Source organism: Aulonocara sp. 'chitande type north' Nkhata Bay, linkage group LG5 (assembly GCF_057382095.1).
Source record: "Aulonocara sp. 'chitande type north' Nkhata Bay isolate Kocher_YH1m ecotype deep benthic linkage group LG5, A_spYH_male_GT1.1, whole genome shotgun sequence".
NCBI lineage: Eukaryota > Metazoa > Chordata > Actinopteri > Cichliformes > Cichlidae > Aulonocara > Aulonocara sp. 'chitande type north' Nkhata Bay.
Window position 1 is genome coordinate 894,825 of NC_141348.1, and position 16,096 is coordinate 910,920.

The following is a 16,096-nucleotide window of genomic DNA, read 5'->3' on the forward strand; positions in this document are numbered from 1 at the left end:
GGCCACTTACACCACACCAGGGCCTGTGGCTCTTGCTCAGGCCACTTACACCACACCAGGGCCTGTGGCTCTTGCTCAGGCCACTCATATCACACCAGGCCCTGCTCTTCTGGCCGAGGCCATCTTCACCAAACCAGGCCCTGTGCTGCTTGCTGTGGCCATGTACAACACACCAGGCCCTGTGCTGGTTCCTGAGGCCATCTTCAACAATCCAGGGCCTGTGCTGTTGGATAAATGCTAAACTGAGCCTTTGGGTTAGGGTATTATGCAAACATGCAGGTATGGTTATAGGATTGTCTTCGTAACTTCAGGTACTTGCCACCTAATCACTTGAATCCATAAATTGAGACATTGTGCTGGGGCCAGCAGCTTACGGCCATACCACCCTGAGCACGCCCGACCTCGTCTGATCTCGGAAGCTAAGCAGGGCTGGGCTTGGTTAGTACTTGGATGGGAGACTGCCTGGGAATACTTGGTGCTGTAAGCCTTTCATTTTCATGTCATTGAACCGCTTTTGATCCAGAAAAGAGGTGTATTAAAAGACCAAAAGCAGCTGCCCATTAATGAGGGCACATTAACGACATTGCTTTTGGCTCTTTTCCAATGTCTTGTGCTGCTAGCTGATGCCACCTACACCACACCAGGTCCTGAGTGACCGGCTGGGGCCACTTACACCACATCAGGGCCTGTGGCTGCTGGCTGAGGCCAGTTACACCACACCAGAGCCTGTGGCTGCTGGCTGAGGCCACCTACACCACACCAGGGCCTTAGTTGCTATTGAGGCCAATTACACCACACCAGGGTCTGTGGCTCTTGCTCAGGCCACTTACACCACACCAGGGCCTGTGGCACTGGCTGAGGCCACTTACACCACACCAGGGCCTTAGTTGCTATTGAGGCCAATTACACCACACAAGGGCCTGTGGCTGCTGGCTGAGGCCACCTACACCACACCAGGGCCTGTGGCTGCTGGCTGAGGCCACTTACACCACACCAGGGCCCTTTTGCTGCTGGCTGAGGCCACTTACACCACACCAGTGCCTGTGGCTTCTGGCTGAGGCCACTTACACCACACCAGGGCCTGTGGCTGCTGGCCGAGGCCACTTACACCACACCAGGGCCTGTGGCTGCTGGCTGAGGCCACCTACACCACACCAGGGCATTAGTTGCTATTGAGGCCAATTACACCACACCAGGGTCTGTGGCTCTTGCTCAGGCCACTTACACCACACCAGGGCCTGTGGCTCTTGCTCAGGCCACTTACACCACACCAGGGCCTGTGGCTGCTGGCTGAGGCCACTTACACCACACCAGGGCCTGTGGCTGCTGGCTGAGGCCACCTACACCACACCAGGGTCTGTGGCTGCTGGCTGAGGCCACCTACACCACACCAGGGCCTGTGGCTGCTGGCTGAGGCCACTTACACCACACCAAGGCCTGTGGCTCTTGCTCAGGCCACTCACATCACACCAGGCCCTGCGCTTCTGGCCGAGGCCATCTTCACCAAACCAGGCCCTGTGCTCCTTGCTGTGGCCATGTACAACACACCAGGCCCTGTGCTGCTTGCTGTGGCCATCTTCAACAATCCAGGGCCTGTGCTGTTGGATAAATGCCAAACTGAGCCTTTGGGTTAGGGTATTATGCAAACATGCAGGTATGGTTATAGGATTGTCTTCGTAACTTCAGGTACTTGCCACCTAATCACTTGAATCCATAAATTGAGACATTGTGCTGGGGCCAGCAGCTTACGGCCATACCACCCTGAGCACGCCCGACCTCGTCTGATCTCGGAAGCTGAGCAGGGCTGGGCTTGGTTAGTACTTGGATGGGAGACTGCCTGGGAATACCTGGTGCTGTAAGCCTTTCATTTTCATGTCATTGAACCGCTTTTGATCCAGAGAAGGGGTGTATTAAAAGACCAAAAGCAGCTGCCCATTAATGAGGGCACATTAACAACACTGCTTTTGGGTCTTTTCCAATGTCTTGTGCTGCTAGCTGATGCCACCTACACCACACCAGGGCCTGAGTGACCGGCTGGGGCCACTTACACCACATCAGGGCCTGTGGCTCTGGCTGAGGCCACTTACACCACACCAGGGCCTGTGGCTGCTGGCTGAGGCCAGTTACACCACACCAGAGCCTGTGGCTGCTGGCTGAAGCCACTTACACCACACCAGGGCCTGTGGCTGCTGGCTGAGGCCACCTACACCACACCAGGGCCTGTGGCTGCTGGCTGAGGCCACCTACACCACACCAGGGCCTGTGGCTGCTGGCTGAGGCCACTTACACCACACCAGGGCCCTTTTGCTGCTGGCTGAGGCCACTTACACCACACCAGTGCCTGTGGCTTCTGGCTGAGGCCACTTACACCACACCAGGGCCTGTGGCTCTTGCTCAGGCCACTTACACCACACCAGGGCCTGTGGCTCTGGCTTAGGCCACTTACACCACACCAGGGCCTGTGGCACTTGCTCAGGCCACTTACACCACACCAGGGCCTGTGGCTGATGGCTGAGGCCACTTACACCACACCAGGGCCTGTGGCTCTTGCTCAGGCCACTTACACCACACCAGGGCCTGTGGCACTGGCTGAGGCCACTTACACCACACCAGGGCCTGTGGCTGCTGGCTGAGGCCACCTACACCACACCAGTGCCTGTGGCTTCTGGCTGAGGCGACTTACACCACACCAGGGCCTGTGGCTGCTGGCTGAGGCCACTTACACCACACCAGGGCCTGTGGCTCTTGCTCAGGCCACTCACATCACACCAGGCCCTGCGCTTCTGGCCGAGGCCATCTTCACCAAACCAGGCCCTGTGGCTCTTGCTCAGGCCACTTACACCACACCAGGGCCTGTGGCTCTGGCTTAGGCCACTTACACCACACCAGGGCCTGTGGCACTTGCTCAGGCCACTTACACCACACCAGGGCCTGTGGCTGCTGGCTGAGGCCACTTAGACCACACCAGGGCCTGTGGCTCTTACTCAGGCCACTTACACCACACCAGGGCCTGTGGTACTGGCTGAGGCCACTTAGACCACACCAGGGCCTGTGGCTGCTGGCTGAGGCCACTTACACCACACCAGGGCCTGTGGCTGCTGGCTGAGGCCACCTACACCACACCAGGGCCTTAGTTGCTATTGAGGCCAATTACACCACACCAGGGTCTGTGGCTCTTGCTCAGGCCACTTACACCACACCAGGGCCTGTGGCTGCTGGCTGAGGCCACCTACACCACACCAGGGCCTTAGTTGCTATTGAGGCCAATTACACCACACAAGGGCCTGTGGCTGCTGGCTGAGGCCACTTACAACACACCAGGGCCTGTGGCTCTTGCTCAGGCCACTCATATCACACCAGGCCCTGTGCTTCTGGCCGAGGCCATCTTCACCAAACCAGGCCCTGTGCTGCTTGCTGTGGCCATGTACAACACACCAGGCCCTGTGCTGGTTCCTGACGCCATCTTCAACAATCCAGGGCCTGTGCTGTTGGATAAATGCCAAACTGAGCCTTTGGGTTAGGGTATTATGCAAACATGCAGGTATGGTTATAGGATTGTCTTCGTAACTTCAGGTACTTGCCACCTAATCACTTGAATCCATAAATTGAGACATTGTGCTGCGGCCAGCAGCTTACGGCCATACCACCCTGAGCACACCCGACCTCGTCTGATCTCGGAAGCTAAGCAGGGCTGGTCTTGGTTAGTACTTGGATGGGAGACTGCCTGGGAATACCTGGTGCTGTAAGCCTTTCATTTTCATGTCATTGAACCGCTTTTGATCCAGAGAAGGGGTGTATTAAAAGACCAGAAGCAGCTCCCCATTAATGAGGGCACATTAACGACATTGCTTTTGGCTGTTTTCCAATGTCTTGTGCTGCTAGCTGATGCCACCTACACCACACCAGGGCCTGAGTGACCGGCTGGGGCCACTTACACCACACCAGGGCCTGTGGTTCTTGCTCAGGCCACTCACATCACACCAGGCCCTGCTCTTCTGGCCGAGGCCATCTTCACCAAACCAGGCCCTGTGCTGCTAGCTGTGGCCATGTACAACACACCAGGCCCTGTGCTGGTTCCTGAGGCCATCTTCAACAATCCAGGGCCTGTGCTGTTGGATAAATGCCAAACTGAGCCTTTGGGTTAGGGTATTATGCAAACATGCAGGTATGGTTATAGGATTGTCTTCGTAACTTCAGGTACTTGCCACCTAATCACTTGAATCCATAAATTGAGTCATTGTGCTGGGGCCAGCAGCTTACGGCCATAGCACCCTGAGCACGCCCGACCTCGTCTGATCTCGGAAGCTAAGCAGGGCTGGGCTTGGTTAGTACTTGGATGGGAGACTGCCTGGGTATACCTGGTGCTGTAAGCCTTTCATTTTCATGTCATTGAACCGCTTTTGATCCAGAGAAGGGGTGTATTAAAAGACCAAAAGCCCATTGATGAGGGCACATTAACGACATTGCTTTTGGCTCTTTTCCAATGTCTTGTGCTGCTAGCTGATGCCACCTACACCACACCAGGGCCTGAGTGACCGGCTGGGGCCACTTACACCACATCAGGGCCTGTGGCTCTGGCTGAGGCCACTTACACCACACCAGGGCCTGTGGCTGCTGGCTGAGGCCACCTACACCACACCAGGGCCTTAGTTGCTATTGAGGCCAATTACACCACACCAGGGTCTGTGGTCTTGCTCAGGCCACTTACACCACACCAGGCCTGTGGCACTTGCTCAGGCCACTTACACCACACCAGGGCCTGTGGCTGCTGGCTGAGGCCACCTACACCACACCAGGGCATTAGTTGCTATTGAGGCCACTTACACCACACCAGGGCCTGTGGCACTGGCTGAGGCCACTTACACCACACCAGGGCCTGTGGCTGCTGGCTGAGGCCACTTACACCACACCAGGGCCTTAGTTGCTATTGAGGCCAATTACACCACACCAGGGCCTGTGGCACTGGCTGAGGCCACTTACACCACACCAGGGCCTGTGGCTGCTGGCTGAGGCCACTTACACCACACAAGGGCCTGTGGCTGCTGGCTGAGGCCACCTACACCACACCAGGGCCTGTGGCTGCTGGCTGAGGACACTTACAACACAACAGGGCCTGTGGCTCTTGCTCAGGCCACTCATATCACACCAGGCCCTGTGCTTCTGGCCGAGGCCATCTTCACCAAACCAGGCCCTGTGCTGCTTGCTGTGGCCATGTACAACACACCAGGCCCTGTGCTGGTTCCTGAGGCCATCTTCAACAATCCAGGGCCTGTGCTGTTGGATAAATGCCAAACTGAGCCTTTGGGTTAGGGTATTATGCAAACATGCAGGTATGGTTATAGGATTATCTTCGTAACTTCAGGTACTTGCCACCTAATCACTTGAATCCATAAATTGAGACATTGTGCTGGAGCCAGCAGCTTACGGCCATACCACCCTGAGCACTCCCGACCTCGTCTGATCTCGGAAGCTAAGCAGGGCTGGGCTTGGTTAGTACTTGGATGGGAGACTGCCTGGGAATACCTGGTGCTGCAAGCCTTTCATTTTCATGTCATTGAACCGCTTTTGATCCAGAGAAGGGGTGTATTAAAAGACCAAAAGCAGCTGCCCATTAATGAGGGTACATTAACGACATTGCTTTTGGCTGTTTTCCAATGTCTTGTGCTGCTAGCTGATGCCACCTACACCACACCAGGGCCTTAGTTGCTATTGAGGCCAATTACACCACACCAGGGTCTTTGGCTCTTGCTCAGGCCACTTACACCACACCAGGGCCTGTGGCACTGGCTGAGGCCACTTACACCACACCAGGGCCTGTGGCTGCTGGCTGAGGCCACTTACACCACACCAGGGCCTTATTTGCTATTGAGGCCACTTACACCACACCAGGGCCTGTGGCTCTTGCTCAGGCCACTTACACCACACCAGGGCCTGTGGCTCTTGCTCAGGCCACTCACATCACACCAGGCCCTGCGCTTCTGGCCGAGGCCATCTTCACCAAACCAGGCCCTGTGCTGCTAGCTGTGGCCATGTACAACACACCAGGCCCTGTGCTGGTTCCTGAGGCCATCTTCAACAATCCAGGGCCTGTGCTGTTGGATAAATGCTAAACTGAGCCTTTGGGTTAGGGTATTATGCAAACATGAAGGTAGGGTTATAGGATTGTCTTCGTAACTTCAGGTACTTGCCACCTAATCACCTGAATCCATAAATTGAGACATTGTGCTGGGGCCAGCAGCTTACGGCCATACCACCCTGAGCACGCCCGACCTCGTCTGATCTCGGAAGCTGAGCAGCGCTGGGCTTGGTTAGTACTTGGATGGGAGACTCCCTGGGAATACCTGGTGCTGTAAGCCTTTCATTTTCATGTCATTGAACCGCTTTTGATCCAGAGAAGGGGTGTATTAAAAGACCAAAAGCAGCTGCCCATTAATGAGGGCACATTAACGACATTGCTTTTGGCTGTTTTCCAATGTCTTGTGCTGCTAGCTGATGCCACCTACACCACACCAGGGCCTGAGTGACCGGCTGGGGCCACTTACACCACATCAGGGCCTGTGGCTCTGGCTGAGGCCACTTACACCACACCAGGGCCTGTGGCTGCTGGCTGAGGCCACTTACACCACACCAGGGCCTGTGGCTGCTGGCTGAGGCCACTTACACCACACCAGGGCCTTAGTTGCTATTGAGGCCAATTACACCACACCATGGTCTGTGGCTCTTGCTCAGGCCACTTACACCACACCAGGGCCTGTGGCACTGGCTGAGGCCACTTACACCACACCAGGGCCTGTGGCTGCTGGCTGAGGCCACTTACACCACACAAGGGCTTGTGGCTGCTGGCTGAGGCCACCTACACCACACCAGGGCCTGTGGCTGCTGGCTGAGGCCACCTACACCACACCAGGGCCTGTGGCTCTTGCTCAGGCCACTTACACCACACCAGGGCCTGTGGCTCTTGCTCAGGCCACTCATATCACACCAGGCCCTGTGCTTCTGGCTGAGGCCACTTAGACCACACCAGGGCCTGTGGCTGCTGGCTGAGGCCATCTACACCACAACAGGGCCTGTGGCTCTTGCTCAGGCCAGTTACACCACACCAGGGCCTGTGGCTGCTGGCTGAGGCCACTTACACCACATCAGGGCCTGTGGCTCTGGCTGAGGCCACTTACACCACACCAGGGCCTGTGGCTGCTGGCTGGGGCCACTTACACCACATCAGGGCCTGTGGCTCTGGCTGAGGCCACTTACACCACACCAGGGCCTGTGGCTGCTGGCTTAGGCCACCTACACCACACCAGGGCCTTAGTTGCTATTGAGGCCAATTACACCACACCATGGTCTGTGGCTCTTGCTCAGGCCACTTACACCACACCAGGGCCTGTGGCTGCTGGCTGAGGCCACTTACACCACACCAGGGCCTGTGGCGGCTGGCTGAGGCCACCTACACCACACCAGGGCCTGAGTAACCGGCTGGGGCCACTTACACCACATCAGGGCCTGTGGCTCTGGCTGAGGCCAGTTACACCACAACAGGGCCTGTGGCTGCTGCCTGAGGCCACATACACCACACCAGGGCCTTAGTTGCTATTGAGGCCAATTACACCACACCAGGGTCTGTGGCTCTTGCTCAGGCCACTCACATCACACCAGGCCCTGCGCTTCTGGCCACTTACACCACACCAGGGCCTTATTTGCTGGCTGAGGCCACATACACCAAACCAGGGCCTTAGTTGCTATTGAGGCCAATTACACCACACAAGGGCCTGTGGCTGCTGGCTGAGGCCACTTACACCACACCAGGGCCTGTGGCTGCTGGCTGAGGCCACCTACACCACACCAGGGCCTTAGTTGCTATTGAGGCCAATTACACCACACCAGGGCCTGTGGCTCTTGCTCAGGCCACTTACACCACACCAGGGCCTGTGGCACTGGCTGAGGCCACTTACACCACACTAGGGCCTGTGGCTGCTGGCTGAGGCCACCTACACCACACCAGGGCCTTAGTTGCTATTTAGGCCAATTACACCACACAAGGGCCTGTGGCTGCTGGCTGAGGCCACCTACACCACACCAGGGCCTGTGGCTGCTGGCTGAGGCCACTTACACCACACCAGGGCCATTTTGCTGCTGGCTGAGGCCACTTACACCACACCAGGGCCTTAGTTGCTATTGAGGCCAATTACACCACACCAGGGTCTGTGGCTCTTGCTCAGGCCACTCACATCACACCAGGCCCTGCGCTTCTGGCCACTTACACCACACCAGGGCCTGTGGCTGCTGGCTGAGGCCACTTACACCATACCAGGGCCTGTGGCTGCTGGCTGAGGCGACTTACACCACACCAGAGCCTGTGGCTGCTGGCTGAGGCCACCTACACCACACCAGGGCCTGTGACTGCTGGCTGAGGCCACTTACACCACACCAGGGCCTTAGTTGCTATTGAGGCCACTTACACCACACCAGGGCCTGTGGCTCTGGCTGAGGCCACTTACACCACATCAGGGCCTTATTTGCTATTGAGGCCAGTTACACCACACCAGGGCCTGTGGCTCTGGCTGAGGCCACTTACACCACACCAGGGCCTGTGGCTTCTGGCTGATTCCACTTACACCACACCAGGGCCTGTGGCTCTTGCTAAGGCCACTCATATCACACCAGGCCCTGTGCTTCTGGCCGAGGCCATCTTCACCAAACCAGGCCCTGTGCTGCTTGCTGTGGCCATGTACAACACACCAGGCCCTGTGCTGGTTCCTGAGGCCAACTTCAACAATCCAGGACCTGTGCTGTTGGATAAATGCTAAACTGAGCCTTTGGGTTAGGGTATTATGCAAACATGCAGGTAGGGTTATAGGATTGTCTTCGTGACTTCAGGTACTTGCCACCTAATCACTTGAATCCATAAATTGAGACATTGTGCTGGGGCCAGCAGCTTACGGCCATACCACCCTGAGCACGCCCGACCTCGTCTGATCTCGGAAGCTAAGCAGGGCTGGGCTTGGTTAGTACTTGGATGGGGGAATACCTGGTGCTGTAAGCCTTTCATTTTCCTGTCATTGAACCGCTTTTGATCCAGAGAAGGGGTGTATTAAAAGACCAAAAGCAGCTGCCCATTAATGAGGGCACATTAACGACATTGCTTTTGGCTGTTTTCCAATGTCTTGTGCTGCTAGCTGATGCCACCTACACCACACCAGGGCCTGATTGACCGGCTGGGGCCACTTACACCACATCAGGGCCTGTGGCTCTGGCTGAGGCCACTTACACCACACCAGGGCATTATTTGCTATTGAGGCCACTTACACCACACCAGGGCCTGTGGCTCTGGCTGAGGCCACTTACACCACACCAGGGCCTGTGGCTCTTGCTCAGGCCAGTTACACCACACCAGGGCCTGTGGCTGCTGGCTGAGGCCACTTACACCACACAAGGGCCTGTGGCTGCTGGCTGAGGCCACCTACACCACACCAGGGCCTGAGTGACCGGCTGGGGCCACTTACACCACATCAGGGCCTGTGGCTCTGGCTGAGGCCACTTACACCACACCAGGGCCTGTGGCTGCTGGCTGAGGCCACCTACACCACACCAGGGCCTTAGTTGCTATTGAGGCCAATTACACTACACCAGGGTCTGTGGCTCTTGCTCAGGCCACTTACACCACACCAGGCCTGTGGCACTTGCTCAGGCCACTTACATCACACCAGGGCCTGTGGCTGCTGGCTGAGGCCACTTACACCACACCAGGGCCTGTGGCTGCTGGCTGAGGCCACCTACACCACACCAGGGCATTAGTTGCTATTGAGGCCAATTACACCACACCAGGGTCTGTGGCTCTTGCTCAGGCCACTTACACCACACCAGGGCCTGTGGCTCTTGCTCAGGCCACTTACACCACACCAGGGCCTGTGGCTGCTGGCTGAGGCCACTTACACCACACCAGGGCCTGTGGCTGCTGGCTGAGGCCACCTACACCACACCAGGGCCTGTGGCTGCTGGCTGAGGCCACTTACACCACACCAGGGCCCGTGGCTGCTGGCTGAGGCCACTTACACCACACCAGGGCCTGTGGCTGCTGGCTGAGGCCACCTACACCACACCAGGGCCTGTGGCTGCTGACTGAGGCGACTTACACCACACCAGGGCCCTTTTGCTGCTGGCTGAGGCCACTTACACCACACCAGTGCCTGTGGCTTCTGGCTGAGGCGACTTACACCACACCAGGGCCTGTGGCTGCTGGCTGAGGCCACTTACACCACACCAAGGCCTGTGGCTCTTGCTCAGGCCACTCATATCACACCAGGCCCTGCGCTTCTGGCCGAGGCCATCTTCACCAAACCAGGCCCTGTGCTGCTTGCTGTGGCCATGTACAACACACCAGGCCCTGTGCTGGTTCCTGAGGCCATCTTCAACAATCCAGGGCCTGTGCTGTTGGATAAATGCCAAACTGAGCCTTTGGGTTAGGGTATTATGCAAACATGCAGGTATGGTTATAGGATTGTCTTCGTAACTTCAGGTACTTGCCACCTAATCACTTGAATCCATAAATTGAGACATTGTGCTGTGGCCAGCAGCTTACGGCCATACCACCCTGAGCACGCCCGACCTCGTCTGATCTCGGAAGCTAAGCAGGGCTGGGCTTGGTTAGTACTTGGATGGGAGACTGCCTGGGAATACCTGGTGCTGTAAGCCTTTCATTTTCATGTCATTGAACCGCTTTTGATCCAGAGAAGGGGTGTATTAAAAGACCAAAAGCAGCTGCCCATTAATGAGGGCATATTAACGACACTGCTTTTGGCTGTTTTCCAATGTCTTGTGCTGCTAGCTGATGCCACCTACACCACACCAGGGCCTGAGTGACCGGCTGGGGCCACTTACACCACATCAGGGCCTGTGGCTCTTGCTCAGGCCACTTACACCACACCAGGGCCTGTGGCTCTTGCTCAGGCCACTTACACCACACCATGGTCTGTGGCTCTTGCTCAGGCCACTTACACCACACCAGGGCCTGTGGCTCTTGCTCAGGCCACTCATATCACACCAGGCCCTGTGCTTCTGGCTGAGGCAACTTAGACCACACCAGGGCCTGTGGCTGCTGGCTGAGGCCACTTACACCACACCAGGGCCTGTGGCTGCTGGCTGAGGCCATCTACACCACACCAGGGCCTGTGGCTGCTGGCTGAGGCGACTTACACCACACCAGGGCCCTTTTGCTGCTGGCTGAGGCCACTTACACCACACCAGTGCCTGTGGCTTCTGGCTGAGGCGACTTACACCACACCAGGGCCTGTGGCTGCTGGCTGAGGCCACTTACACCACACCAGGGCCTGTGGCTGCTGGCTTAGGCCACCTACACCACACCAGGGCCTTAGTTGCTATTGAGGCCAATTACACCACACCATGGTCTGTGGCTCTTGCTCAGGCCACTTACACCACACCAGGGCCTGTGGCACTGGCTGAGGCCACTTACACCACACCAGGGCCTGTGGCTGCTGGCTGAGGCCACTTACACCACACAAGGGCTTGTGGCTGCTGGCTGAGGCCACCTACACCACACCAGGGCCTGTGGCTGCTGGCTGAGGCCACCTACACCACACCAGGGCCTGTGGCTCTTGCTCAGGCCACTTACACCACACCAGGGCCTGTGGCTCTTGCTCAGGCCACTTACACCACACCAGGGCCTGTGGCTCTTGCTCAGGCCACTCATATCACACCAGGCCCTGTGCTTCTGGCTGAGGCCATCTTCACCAAACCAGGCCCTGTGCTGCTTGCTGTGGCCATGTACAACACACCAGGCCCTGTGCTGTTTCCTGAGGCCATCTTCAACAATCCAGGGCCTGTGCTGTTGGATAAATGCCAAACTGAGCCTTTGGGTTAGGGTATTATGCAAACATGCAGGTATGGTTATAGGATTGTCTTCGTAACTTCAGGTACTTGCCACCTAATCACTTGAATCCATAAATTGAGACATTGTGCTGGGCCCAGCAGCTTACGGCCATACCACCCTGAGCACGCCCGACCTCGTCTGATTTCGGAAGCTAAGCAGGGCTGGGCTTGGTTAGTACTTGGATGGGAGACTGCCTGGGAATACCTGGTGCTGTAAGCCTTTCATTTTCATGTCATTGAACCGCTTTTGATCCAGAGAAGGGGTGTATTAAAAGACCAAAAGCAGCTGCCCATTAATAAGGGCACATTAATCACATTGCTTTTGGCTCTTTTCCAATGTCTTGTGCTGCTAGCTGATGCCACCTACACCACACCAGGGCCTGAGTGACCGGCTGGGGCCACTTACACCACATCAGGGGCTGTGGCTCTGGCTGAGGCAAGTTACACCACACCAGGGCCTGTGGGTTCTGGCTGAGGCGACTTACACCAAACCAGGGCCTGTGGCTGCTGGCTGAGGCCACTTACACCACACCAGGGCCTGTGGCTCTTGCTCAGGCCACTCACATCACACCAGGCCCTGCGCTTCTGGCCGAGGCCATCTTCACCAAACCAGGCCCTGTGCTGCTAGCTGTGGCCATGTACAACACACCAGGCCCTGTGCTGGTTCCTGAGGCCATCTTCAACAATCCAGGGCCTGTGCTGTTGGATAAATGCTAAACTGAGCCTTTGGGTTAGGGTATTATGCAAACATGAAGGTAGGGTTATAGGATTGTCTTCGTAACTTCAGGTACTTGCCACCTAATCAACTGAATCCATAAATTGAGACATTGTCCTGGGGCCAGCAGCTTACGGCCATACCACCCTGAGCACGCCTGACCTCGTCTGATCTCGGAAGCTGAGCAGGGCTGGGCTTGGTTAGTACTTGGATGGGAGACTGCCTGGGAATACCTGGTGCTGTAAGCCTTTCATGTCATTGAACCACTTTTGATCCAGAGAAGGGGTGTATTAAAAGACCAAAAGCAGCTGCCCATTAATGAGGGCACATTAACGACATTGCTTTTGGCTGTTTTCCAATGTCTTGTGCTGCTAGCTGATGCCACCTACACCACACCAGGGCCTGAGTGACCGGCTGGGGCCACTTACACCACATCAGGGCCTGTGGCTCTGGCTGAGGCCACTTACACCACACCAGGGCCTGTGGCTGCTGGCTGAGGCCACTTACACCACACCAGGGCCTGTGGCTGCTGGCTGAGGCCACTTACACCACACCAGGGCCTTAGTTGCTATTGAGGCCAATTACACCACACCAGGGCCTGTGGCTCTTGCTCAGGCCACTTACACCACACCAGGGCCTGTGGCTGCTGGCTGAGGCCACTTACACCACACCAGGGCCTGTGGCTCTTGCTCAGGCCACTTACACCACACCAGGGCCTGTGGCACTGGCTGAGGCCACTTAGACCACACCAGGGCCTGTGGCTGCTGGCTGAGGCCACTCACACCACACCAGGGCCTGTGGCTGCTAGCTGAGGCCACTTACACCAAACCAGGGCCTGTGGCTGCTTGCTGAGGCCATCTTCACCAAACCAGGCCCTGTGCTGCTTGCTGTGGCCATGTAAAACACACCAGGTCCTGTGCTGGTTCTTGAGGCCATCTTCAACAATCCAGGGCCTGTGCTGTTGGATAAATGCCAAACTGAGCCTTTTGGTTAGGGTATTATGCAAACATGCAGGTATGGTTATAGGATTGTCTTCGTAACTTCAGGTACTTGCCACCTAATCACTTGAATCCATAAATTGAGACATTGTGCTGGGGCCAGCAGCTTACGGCCATACCACCCTGAGCACGCCCGACCTCGTCTGATCTCGGAAGCTAAGCAGGGCTGGGCTTGGTTAGTACTTGGATGGGAGACTGCCTGGGAATACCTGGTGCTGTAAGCCTTTCATTTTCATGTCATTGAACCGCTTTTGATCCAGAGAAGGGGTGTATTAAAAGACCAAAAGCAGCTGCCCATTAATGAGGGCATATTAACGACACTGCTTTTGGCTGTTTTCCAATGTCTTGTGCTGCTAGCTGATGCCACCTACACCACACCAGGGCCTGAGTGACCGGCTGGGGCCACTTACACCACATCAGGGCCTGTGGCTCTTGCTCAGGCCACTTACACCACACCAGGGCCTGTGGCTCTTGCTCAGGCCACTTACACCACACCATGGTCTGTGGCTCTTGCTCAGGCCACTTACACCACACCAGGGCCTGTGGCTCTTGCTCAGGCCACTCATATCACACCAGGCCCTGTGCTTCTGGCTGAGGCAACTTAGACCACACCAGGGCCTGAGTGACCGGCTGGGGCCACTTACACCACATCAGGGCCTGTGGCTCTGGCTGAGGCCACTTACACCACACCAGGGCCTGTGGCTGCTGGCTTAGGCCACCTACACCACACCAGGGCCTTAGTTGCTATTGAGGCCAATTACACCACACCAAGGTCTGTGGCTCTTGCTCAGGCCACTTACACCACACCAGGGCCTGTGGCTGCTGGCTGAGGCCACTTACACCACACCAGGGCCTGTGGCGGCTGGCTGAGGCCACCTACACCACACCAGGGCCTGAGTAACCGGCTGGTGCCACTTACACCACATCAGGGCCTGTGGCTCTGGCTGAGGCCAGTTACACCACAACAGGGCCTGTGGCTGCTGCCTGAGGCCACATACACCACAACAGGGCCTTAGTTGCTATTGAGGCCAATTACACCACACCAGGGTCTGTGGCTCTTGCTCAGGCCTCTCACATCACACCAGGCCCTGCGCTTCTGGCCACTTACACCACACCAGGGCCTTATTTGCTATTGAGGCCACTTACACCACACCAGGGCCTGTGGCTCTTGCTCAGGCCACTTACACCACACCAGGGCCTGTGGCTCTTGCTGAGGCCACTTAGACCACACCAGGGCCTGTGGCTGCTGGCTGAGGCAACCTACACCACACCAGGGCCTGTGGCTGCTTGCTGAGGCGACTTACACCACACCAGGGCCTGTTGCTGCTGGCTGAGGCCAGTTACACCACACCAGAGCCTGTGGCTGCTGGCTGAAGCCACTTACACCACACCAGGGCCTTAGTTGCTATTGAGGCCACTTACACCACACCAGGGCCTGTGGCTCTTGCTCAGGCCACTTACACCACACCAGGGCCTGTGGCTCTTGCTCAGGCCACTCATATCACACCAGGCCCTGTGCTTCTGGCTGAGGCAACTTAGACCACACCAGGGCCTGTGGCTGCTGGCTGAGGCCACTTACACCACACCAGGGCCTGTGGCTGCTGGCTGAGGCCATCTACACCACACCAGGGCCTGTGGCTGCTGGCTGAGGCGACTTACACCACACCAGGGCCCTTTTGCTGCTGGCTGAGGCCACTTACACCACACCAGGGCCTGTGGCTCTTGCTCAGGCCACTCACATCACACCAGGCCCTGCTCTTCTGGCCGAGGCCATCTTCACCAAACCAGGCCCTGTGCTGCTAGCTGTGGCCATGTACAACACACCAGGCCCTGTGCTGGTTCCTGAGGCCATCTTCAACAATCCAGGGCCTGTGCTGTTGGATAAATGCCAAACTGAGCCTTTGGGTTAGGGTATTATGCAAACATGCAGGTATGGTTATAGGATTGTCTTCGTAACTTCAGGTACTTGCCACCTAATCACTTGAATCCATAAATTGAGTCATTGTGCTGGGGCCAGCAGCTTACGGCCATACCACCCTCAGCACGCCCGACCTCGTCTGATCTCGGAAGCTAAGCAGGGCTGGGCTTGGTTAGTACTTGGATGGGAGACTGCCTGGGTATACCTGGTGCTGTAAGCCTTTCATTTTCATGTCATTGAACCGCTTTTGATCCAGAGAAGGGGTGTATTAAAAGACCAAAAGCCCATTAATGAGGGCACATTAACGACATTGCTTTTGGCTCTTTTCCAATGTCTTGTGCTGCTAGCTGATGCCACCTACACCACACCAGGGCCTGAGTGACCGGCTGGGGCCACTTACACCACATCAGGGCCTGTGGCTCTGGCTGAGGCCACTTACACCACACCAGGGCCTGTGGCTGCTGGCTGAGGCCACCTACACCACACCAGGGCCTTAGTTGCTATTGAGGCCAATTACACCACACCAGGGTCTGTGGTCTTGCTCAGGCCACTTACACCACACCAGGCCTGTGGCACTTGCTC

At 56.8% G+C, this 16,096-nt stretch overlaps 5 non-coding genes and 7 pseudogenes across 5 annotated transcripts; all 12 read left to right on the plus strand.

The window, feature by feature from the left end:
- Positions 1-368: 368 nt before the first annotated feature.
- On the plus strand, positions 369-487 carry LOC147329317 (5S ribosomal RNA). The gene has a single exon (XR_015129693.1). It is a non-coding gene; the product is annotated as a 5S ribosomal RNA (ribosomal RNA).
- A 1,256-nt stretch (positions 488-1,743) lies between these two features.
- LOC147329318 (5S ribosomal RNA) lies at positions 1,744-1,862 on the plus strand (annotated as a pseudogene).
- Positions 1,863-3,630: 1,768 nt separating this feature from the next.
- Positions 3,631-3,749, plus strand: LOC147329319 (5S ribosomal RNA). Its single transcript, XR_015129608.1, has one exon. It is a non-coding gene; the product is annotated as a 5S ribosomal RNA (ribosomal RNA).
- A 505-nt stretch (positions 3,750-4,254) lies between these two features.
- LOC147329320 (5S ribosomal RNA) lies at positions 4,255-4,373 on the plus strand (annotated as a pseudogene).
- A 1,046-nt stretch (positions 4,374-5,419) lies between these two features.
- LOC147329321 (5S ribosomal RNA) lies at positions 5,420-5,538 on the plus strand (annotated as a pseudogene).
- A 699-nt stretch (positions 5,539-6,237) lies between these two features.
- Positions 6,238-6,356, plus strand: LOC147329322 (5S ribosomal RNA; annotated as a pseudogene).
- Positions 6,357-8,931: 2,575 nt separating this feature from the next.
- Positions 8,932-9,040, plus strand: LOC147329323 (5S ribosomal RNA; annotated as a pseudogene).
- Positions 9,041-10,570: 1,530 nt separating this feature from the next.
- LOC147329324 (5S ribosomal RNA) lies at positions 10,571-10,689 on the plus strand. The gene has a single exon (XR_015129441.1). It is a non-coding gene; the product is annotated as a 5S ribosomal RNA (ribosomal RNA).
- Positions 10,690-11,984: 1,295 nt separating this feature from the next.
- Positions 11,985-12,103, plus strand: LOC147329325 (5S ribosomal RNA). The gene has a single exon (XR_015129765.1). It is a non-coding gene; the product is annotated as a 5S ribosomal RNA (ribosomal RNA).
- Positions 12,104-12,727: 624 nt separating this feature from the next.
- Positions 12,728-12,846, plus strand: LOC147329326 (5S ribosomal RNA; annotated as a pseudogene).
- Positions 12,847-13,701: 855 nt separating this feature from the next.
- LOC147329327 (5S ribosomal RNA) lies at positions 13,702-13,820 on the plus strand. The gene has a single exon (XR_015129442.1). It is a non-coding gene; the product is annotated as a 5S ribosomal RNA (ribosomal RNA).
- A 1,795-nt stretch (positions 13,821-15,615) lies between these two features.
- LOC147329328 (5S ribosomal RNA) lies at positions 15,616-15,734 on the plus strand (annotated as a pseudogene).
- The last annotated feature ends 362 nt before the right edge of the window (positions 15,735-16,096 follow it).